Source organism: Elephantulus edwardii, unplaced genomic scaffold (assembly GCF_000299155.1).
Source record: "Elephantulus edwardii isolate Elephantulus edwardi_28Jun2011 unplaced genomic scaffold, EleEdw1.0 scaffold00193, whole genome shotgun sequence".
Taxonomy (NCBI): domain Eukaryota; kingdom Metazoa; phylum Chordata; class Mammalia; order Macroscelidea; family Macroscelididae; genus Elephantulus; species Elephantulus edwardii.
The window spans coordinates 160128-168950 of NW_006399943.1; the positions used below are offsets into that span (position 1 = coordinate 160128).

The following is an 8823-nucleotide window of genomic DNA, read 5'->3' on the forward strand; positions in this document are numbered from 1 at the left end:
TCCTGGAAAGGGTTAAACCGGGTGGCTCCTTGGAGGCAAGGATTCTGAGGCTCTGTCTAACATACTTTGGACATGTTGTAAGGAGGAACTGGTCCTTGGAGAGGGACATCTTGCTTGGGAGGGTGGAGGGAAAGCGCAGGAGGAGAAGGCCCTCTATGAGGTGGATTGGTTCAGTGACTGGAATAATCAGGATGGGAGAGTCAGAGATAGTGCGATTGGCACAGGACAGAGCAGAGTTTAGGGCTGTTGTACATAGGGTCTCTATGAGTCGCAAGTGACTTGACGGCACATAACAACAACAGTTATTATAGTAGCAGCTCTAAATGCCTTCGGTGGGACTCCAGGCAGCTTCAAGGAATCTCCTTCACAACAATTTTGAACCTCCTTTGCACAAATTTAATTTAATTAGTAAACAATGCCTTGAGTACTGTATTCCTTTAAAGATTCTTTTTGGGACCAAACTGACAACATTGTTGTTTCATGCACCTTGAGTAAGAAACAATTCATAGCTGACCCTTCAGTGGGTTTTCAGAGGCAGTGAGTCACATGGGAGGAGACTGTCCATCCAATAGTGACTCTGAGTGTTCTAGAAGAATATTGGAGGATACTAAGTTTATGTCACTGGATGAGGCACAACTCAGAAGTGGGGGGGGGGGGAGAAGAGGCTACACAATGTGGAGAAAAGTCGTCAGTGTCACCGAACCGGTCAGGTGGAAACGTTGAACCAGTGTGAGTCCTGCTGTGTGGGATGGACGTGGAGTTGACTGATCACGGGTATGAGTGTGACCAGTGGGTCCAACGTGGGCACCTCCTTTCAGCCTCTTCATTTAACTGATGGAGGAACCTCCCAAGAAAAGTCAACATAACTTTATGACTTTGTTGTTTGTGTGACCAGGGCAGAGAGAACAGCCCTCCACAAAGTGGCATAATCTGTAGGGGCTTGTCCTGTTAGCGCAGAGGCCACTCCTCACTGGCGGTTAGATTTTACCAGCGGCTGCTCTGGAGAAAGAAAGGCAATGTCTTCCTGTTCGACTTACAGCCTTGGACACTCACTGCAGGGCCATCTAGGAGTGAGGTCTGATTCTGTACCAACGAGAGTATCAAGTTCTAACAAGGATCCCGTGAAGTCGGTTAGGAATTGGACTGCTAGTCTAAGGGTCAGTAGTTCAAATACAGTAATGCTCCTCTGGGAGAACAACAGTGGTCATCCCCATTGGATGGGTGTGTGGTCATTCCTGAGGCCACAAGGCCAGATGGTGACGCTGAAAAGCTTAGGTTGGGGAAGGAGATATGCAGGGAATTGGACACCCACCGCACCCCAGGGGGACTTTGGATAGAGACTCACACTATGTTCCTTCCCCTACACTGAGTTATGGACCACAAATCTTCAACCTCAAAGACTGGACACGGCAGAGGACACAGTTAATTCAGTAGCTCTGGCTCAGGTCACACTGTGTCACCATTCTCACTATTTCTACCCATCTGGTTTACCACAGAGTCTCAGACTCACTGCTCCCTAACAGTCTCTTCTCTGCTGTAGAGTGAGTGCTGACAAGGCGGTCTCACACAAAGAATTCTTTGAAAGAGTCAAATTCCTACCCTGGACATTCTTTTTTGGTTTCGTGACATTAATGTTTAGTTTAATGATGACTTCAGAGGTTGATTTTTGGTTCCTGGTTTGGTAATTTATTTTCCCCCCCAGAGCAATAGATTCAGGGGTTCTTCTCCATGGGTTCAATAAATCCAGACTCTGTAAAAATCTGAAATTCTGTTTCACATTTTTCTCCTCTTTTGATCAGAACTCATTTACTTCTTTCTTGATCTCAAGGTGCTATAATAGTATCTGGGGACCATTCAGTTCCTCTGATTTCATGGCAAAGGAAACAGTTCATTGAGGCAGTTAGACCTGCGTGGAATGCATTGTCTTTGAAAGACTCTCCCAGTGATGAAACTTAGTGGCACTGAAGCATAAACTCAGCTCATTCAACTCTGTCAAATCACTCTCCAGACTTCAGTGAGAATGCAATTACCCCACAAATATAGAACATCTAAATATTTGTCTCTAACAAACACAACTAGGGTAGATGACCTGAATCTCTAGGGGTATAGTTCCATGGTTGATCATTGCACACCTGGACAGTGCTGTCCTGTTCTTGGAAACTTCCACAGCGAGTCCACTCATTGTCGGGCCAGCGACAGCCCTGGCGACTGAGACCCAGGGCTGACGTGTGCACACACCTTTGGTCTCAGACTAGGTATTTACATCAGGTTGTTTTGTTTTCAGTTGCCTTTTGGAAAATTACTGCTCATTCTCTCTTCACCAGGTCAGGGCCAGGACCTTCCCATCAATTCATGTTCCTGATTGGAAGGATATCTTCAAAGTTCACCTCTGGGGTGGAATGACCCACCATCATTCCAACAGTAGGATGGCCTGTCTTCCTAGGAAAAGGCCTTGGGCCTGGGACAATGACATTCCTCTCTCTCTGAGCCTTTGTGATTTCATCTCCACAATGAAAATGTTGGTAGAAGCTGGGTAGATTTCAGATTTCTTGTACGAATATTGCAATACGTAATCTCTGGGTAAGGCAAGGGTTAACACTGTCAGATACTAAAAAAAAATGGTTGGAGAATTGAGTCCATTCAGAAGTGCCTAGGAAGAAAGGCTTGGTGATCTACTTCCAAATATCCAGCCACTGAAAATCCTGTGGGGCCCAGTTTGACAGTCACACACATGGGGCCCCACCGTGAGAGGAAGTTGCCAAGCCAGAGCCGTTTCACCTGCAGCTGGTTTTAACATGGGCAACAGGTCGTATGAGGCGCACTGAGGACTGGGAACTTCTGCCTCTTGGGAGGATGCTCAGTAGAAACTGCTAGAACCCAGCAGAGCTCAGTCTGGAAGCACTTTTGAACCTCAGCAGGCTCCTGCCTTGTTTTCATGTTCCTTCTGGGCTCTTCTGTCCCTCGTGGCTGTCCCAAAGCTGTCCTCATGTGTGTGGTCTCACTCAGCTCAAGAGCGGGACAGGTGGGACCCTGGACCACAGAGTAGACAAGGAAGCCGACCTCTGCCTGCAGCAGCTGAGGAGAGTCCAGTGTGGGGTGCCTGGGGCCTGGCCTGAGAACTCCCTGGATGCCATATTTGCACCCCCTACCTCCGCAGGTCGTGTGAGGGCACATCTCAGGAGGAGCCATGAGACTGCAGAGCCCTGGGCTGCGTCCACACCGCTATCGATCACTGTCTGGCCAGCGCCGAGCCCTCCCCTGGAGGGCGGACTATTGATCTGTGGCCGACAATGCGCTGGCTCAGTCTTGATTGCCGCTTCATGCGGGTCTGATGGAAAATCGAAGGCTCTCGAGCTGACCTGAAGGCCTTGAGGAAGCTGTCTGGTGACGTGCTGTGTCTCGGCTGAGCGGATGGCAGGCGGTGGGCCAACGGCATGACGCAGGAAACAGCCTTTCCTCTCCTCACATCTCACCCTCACCTGTCAGTCGGGGGGCTTCCAGTCTGCTGGCTGGTGATGCAGGGAACCTATAGGGTGGAGGGGCGTGAACACCCTCACAGCACCCAGGGCTGTGCCCTGACTCTGTGTCTGAGTGAGCTGGCCCAGCCCGGAGGCACTGGGGAGAGGACAGTCTAGGTCATGGGGCGGGGGTGAGGGGCTGTGGATTAGGAGAGAGGCGGCTGACCCTCTGTGCAGAGGAGACAGGGAATTGGCAGGAGGCAGGACTGTAGGTAAACTGAGTCTTTCCCAACCACATGTGTCAGAGTAGAAGATGCCTCACAGATTTAAAGGTCTTTCTTCTGAGGGGCCTCTGAGAGGCTTTCTCTACCCTCTGCCCTTTCAGTTAGTGACTGGACACGTAATTCAAAGAAGAGATTCCTTGAAAAGACAAATCCAAGCAGTTGGCACCTTCTGAGTGTGAAATTCCATGTGGGGCCTTCTGAGTGGGGGCTCCGTGCAGCACCCGTGAAGCTGGCTGAGCTGAGTACTACCACGTGCCCCGATATTTGCTTGATGACAAAGTGATGGGCAAACAAAGGGCGAGGGAGCTGAAGGTCCATCGCTTTGGGGCATCTCTGGGAAAATGTCCACAGCTGCTTGGTCAGAATTGAATGAATGAAAGAAAGTCCAGCGTTCTTCTCTCTAAGCCTTGGTGTCCTGATCCACCTCATTCGGACTTCCATCAAGTCAACGCCAACTCCCAGCAATCCCACGAGACAGAGTGGAGCTCTCCACGGGGCTTCCCAAGCTATGGATCTTTATAGAAACAGGCGGCCTGTGGAGTGGCTGGTGGGCTTGAACCACCGACCCTTTGCTTAGCAGCCAGCCACGTTTGCCACTCTGACACGAGAGCTCCTTAGCATAGGTGTTGAAGGAGTTAAAAACCAGTTACAGCCTCTGCTTCCATCGGGTTACTTGATCTTTCCTGGGAGTTCTCAACTTGCTTTGCAGCAATGTTTGCTTTTTAGAGTTTTTGGCACGCGGATACGGGGCAGTCCCAAGGAAGAGCCCCGTGCTTCTGAGCTGTGCCTGTGGGGAGTCTGATGGCAAGTGGAGGGTCACACTGACTCTTGTTACCTTTTACAGTGAACTAGCCACTTCTAGGAGACTCAGTACATAAACACCTTGACTCGATGGTGAACATGAAGAACTGTAGATAATTTCTGGTCTTGTTTTTTATCTACAATCTCTTCCAGGGAATCAACTCTATCACAGTGTCATCAGCAAAGCGCACTTTCTGTCAGCGTTTGGGGGGGGGACACAGCTAGAAAAGCGTGTGCTGCATATTTACGTCTGCCTTGAGTGGCTGGTTTGCTGATGTCAGATGCTAAGAAAGTGTCCCTCAGCAACTGGCATTACGCCACTGTTAGATCTGGACAAAGGCCAAACATATATCGCTAACAGTGCTCTTGATAATGAATTCTAGAGACTAAACAGAAAATGCAGCACCTGGGTGGTGCAAACAGATAATGTGTTCCGTTTCTGTCCCAAAGGTGAGAGGCTCAAGTTCATCCAGCTGTGCTTTAGCATAAAGGCCTGGTGATTCATGGCTGAAAATTCAGTCCTTGGAAGCCGTGGAGACACTGGATGGTGCCTGACTACCATTCCTAAGCATTTTGATCAAAGATTCTTTAGCTTCTTGTATTCAGCAGGAGGGGGAATGCTGAAAAGATTTCAAAATCTCATGAGATCCATACTTTCTGGAGTCATGAAGATTGAAACTACTGCCTCAAATAAAGGAAAATATCCCTTGAAGTCATCTTAAAACTATGGTTTAGCTTAAGTAGTAAACAATGTCTGGTTTTGAATCCTTGTGCTCTTTTAAGGTCTATCTACATGGGGTCATTTATTGACTATGCAAAGTTAATTGACTGTGTGGATCATAACAAATTATAACATTGAGAAGAATGAGAATCCCAGAACACTTAACTGTGCTCATGTAAAACCTATACCTAGACAAAGAAGCTGTTATGAGAACAGCAAGGGAACAGGCACGTGGTTTACAATTCAGAAAGGTATGCACCGAGGTTGTATCCTTTATCCATACTTATTCAATCTGTATTGAGCAAATTATTTGAGAAGCTGGACTCTATGAAGAAAGATGCGACATCAAGAATGGAGGAAGACTCATCAATAACCTTCGAAATGCAGACGGCACAACCTTGTTTGCTGTGTGTGAGGAGGGCATGAAATACTTGCTGCAGAAGAGCAAACAGTGTAGCCGTCAAGAAAACAAAAATTCTCACCACTGGACCAACAGGCAACATAAAAGGAGAAAAGACCTGATTCTGAGCATGGTCTTTTCAATCCCTTGCCATACTGCTGTGAGCTGGACAATGAATAAGTATGACAGAAGCGACATTGATGACTTTGAACTGTGGTGTTGGATACAGAGATGTCTTGGAGATGACTTTGAACTGTGGTGTTGAATTGAGCTATGTCTTGGAGAAGGTGCAGCTAGAGTGCTCTTGGAAACAAGGATGGTGAAGTGTTTCATCTCACACACTTATGTTGCTGGGAAAATCTGCTCCTTAGACAGGAATGTTAACCTGGGAAAGATGGAGGATCAGTGAGGGAAGCTGAACATCAAATTTACTAATAGTAGACCAAATACTACATCAGGAAATGAGGGAGGCTTAATGCAAGCTGAAGGTCACCTTGTGGCACTAAGGTGTTGGCTAAGGAAGGACGGGGTTCAGATCTGTTGTTCACAGGGTCTCAACGAGTCGCACTCTACTTGACGGTCCCCAATGACAACATGGAATCAAACTGACAATAGCAATGCAAAAGATGAGATAGGAACCTTAAGGGAAGTGGGGTTAGGAAAATTGGAAAGGAATACCTCAGAAATGGGGTGAGAATGGGTGAGAAGAGTCCAATCAAAGTATCTGCATTGTACGCAGAGAAATGACTGGGTTGGCGTGTCTTCTGCTGTGTATATTCTCAACAACAACAAAAAAAACCCATAAAGTAAGGTCTGAAAGAAAGAGAAGAAACTCCTGTGGAACGCATGAGTCAGAAGCCACTCAATCCTGGCTTCATTCTACCACTCCCCTGCCCCACCTACAGGAAGTAATTCTACACTAAAGAAAAGTTCCTTGTCCTATATTTACAATGAAAAAACCTAACTGGTTGAGTAAGTCAGAGCAAGTAACACAGAGATGTTGTTATGTTGTTAGGTGCCATCAGATTGACTGCAAATCATAGTTATTCCATGACCAACAGGTCTGAGCCTCGCCCTATGCTGAGCCGTCTTCCTGACCACCATCGTGCTCAAGTCCATTGTGACAGTTACTGTCAGTCCATTTCATTGAGAGTCCTTCTCTCTTTGCTGACCCTTTACCTTTCCCAGCAAGCACTGGCCCCTCCTGACAAGTTTCACCACCTTTGACTCTGAGGAGCACCATGGTTGCACTTGCTCCAAGACAGACTTTTTGTTGGCCGTCCATGGGATTTCAGTGTTCTTCTCCAACACCACAAGCCAAAGGCATCAATCCTTCTTCTGTCCTCCTTTTCATTGTCCAACTTTCTGATGTGTAAGAAACAACTGAAAATACCATAGTTTACAACAATGAATGAATTTTTTAAAGAGAAAAGTTAACTAGAGGGGTGGGGTAGGGAGGAAAATGTGCAACAATGAATGAGTGGAAATCCAAGTTTTCTGTAAACTTTCATTAAAATCACAATAAAAAATATTTTCAAAAATAAAATGCTGATTAATGACCATTCATGAGATGAGCTTGATTCCAAAGAGACAAAAATAAAATAAATAAAACTTTTTTTAAAAAAAGAAAATATGGTTTGAATCCACCAGATGCTCTGCTGGAGAAGGAGGGACAATCTCCTCCTGTACCAGTCTGATCTGATTTGATGGTACAAGCACACACAAAAAATTAATTTTTTAAAAATTAAAAAAAGAAAATATCATGGATTGATTCAAGTGCACCTTAGTGTTTAAACAGATACCTTTGTTCTTTATCACTGTGATGCGCAGCAGGGGGTTGATAATGAACTTGGGAGTCCAGCATGTGAAAGTTGGGATGATCCCAAACAATAACTGATGTCTTTGAACTAGGCTCTTGCATAGACTTTTGACTACACTGGGGACTGACAGAAGAACAGACAAAGATGCCTATGAAGAAATAGACCCAGAACGTTCTTTCTAAGTGAGGATGGTGAGATTCCATCTCACGTACTTTGAACATGTTATCAGGAGGGGTCAGTCCTGGTGAAGGACATCACGCTGACTAACGTGAAGGATCAGTAAGACAGAAAGACTCTTAGTGAGACGGATTGACATAGTTCCAACAAGGGGCTCCGTCATGGCCGTGAGGACGTGCAGAACAAGGTGTGTCGCATTCTGGTGAACAGAGTTGCCGTGCGTTTTACGGACAGGGTGGCACCCACAATAGCAGCAGCAGGTGGATGTTGGTGAATCACATGTGGGCCCAGGCCTTCCCCTGCTCTCGGTCTGAGACATGAGAGGGTCACACAGTACCTGGCATTTGTCACAGGGCCCTTGGAAACTATCTCAATGGTCCCACTCCCACCTTGCCTCAAAAGAGGCAAAGAACATTCCCGCTGACCTCCTCTAGGTCCGGCGCCCTCTGAGCCGCTGACCAGCCATGGGAGCTGAGCGGACCCTCCTGACTTCTCACCCAGTGCTCTGTGGACTGCAGAGGCAGCTTCCACAGCTCATTAAGCAGGGCTGACGTTCCGGAGGCTTCCAGGGCAGATTCTTCACAAGTGTGGTAAAGGTCCCGTTGCTCAAGTGCAATCTGGCAAAACCACCAAGCCCCTCCAGCTCCCAAACTCCCAGACCTCAGTCAGCTCCAGGAGGGAGGGCACTGAGCCCCCACACAGGGGAGGTTCCTGAAAGAGCACCATTGCTTCACAGGGCAGCGGGCAGTCTGATGGGGAGCTTTGAGCAGCCTGCCTAAGTTCAAACCCTCTATGTGCTCCTCACCAGCCAGGGAGCTCCACTCTGGGCCTCAGTTTCCTTGTCTGGGCCGACACTGCTCACAAGCCCCAGCTCAGAAAGTGATGAGGGTTCAATGACTTCATTGAAGCCAAGCACATACAACAGCGCCTGGCATTCATTCATGTAATGTGGTTGTGAAAGCATTTGACTGCTAACTAAAAGATTGGCAGTTCAAACCCAGCAACCGCTCAACTTGCTTCTAAAGATTTACAGCCTCTTACAAGTGAATTTTATCAAACATTCACAGAAGAAACTGTTACCAATCCTACATAAGCTATTTCAGAAAATAGAAAAAGATGGGATTCTCCCAGACTCATTCTATGAAGCAAACATATCCTTGAT

At 47.2% G+C, this 8823-nt stretch overlaps 1 pseudogene; it reads left to right on the top strand.

Moving 5' to 3' along the window:
- Nucleotides 1–3407, top strand: part of LOC102855420 — a 25765-nt pseudogene extending 22358 nt beyond the window's left edge.
- Nucleotides 3408–8823: the final 5416 nt, after the last annotated feature.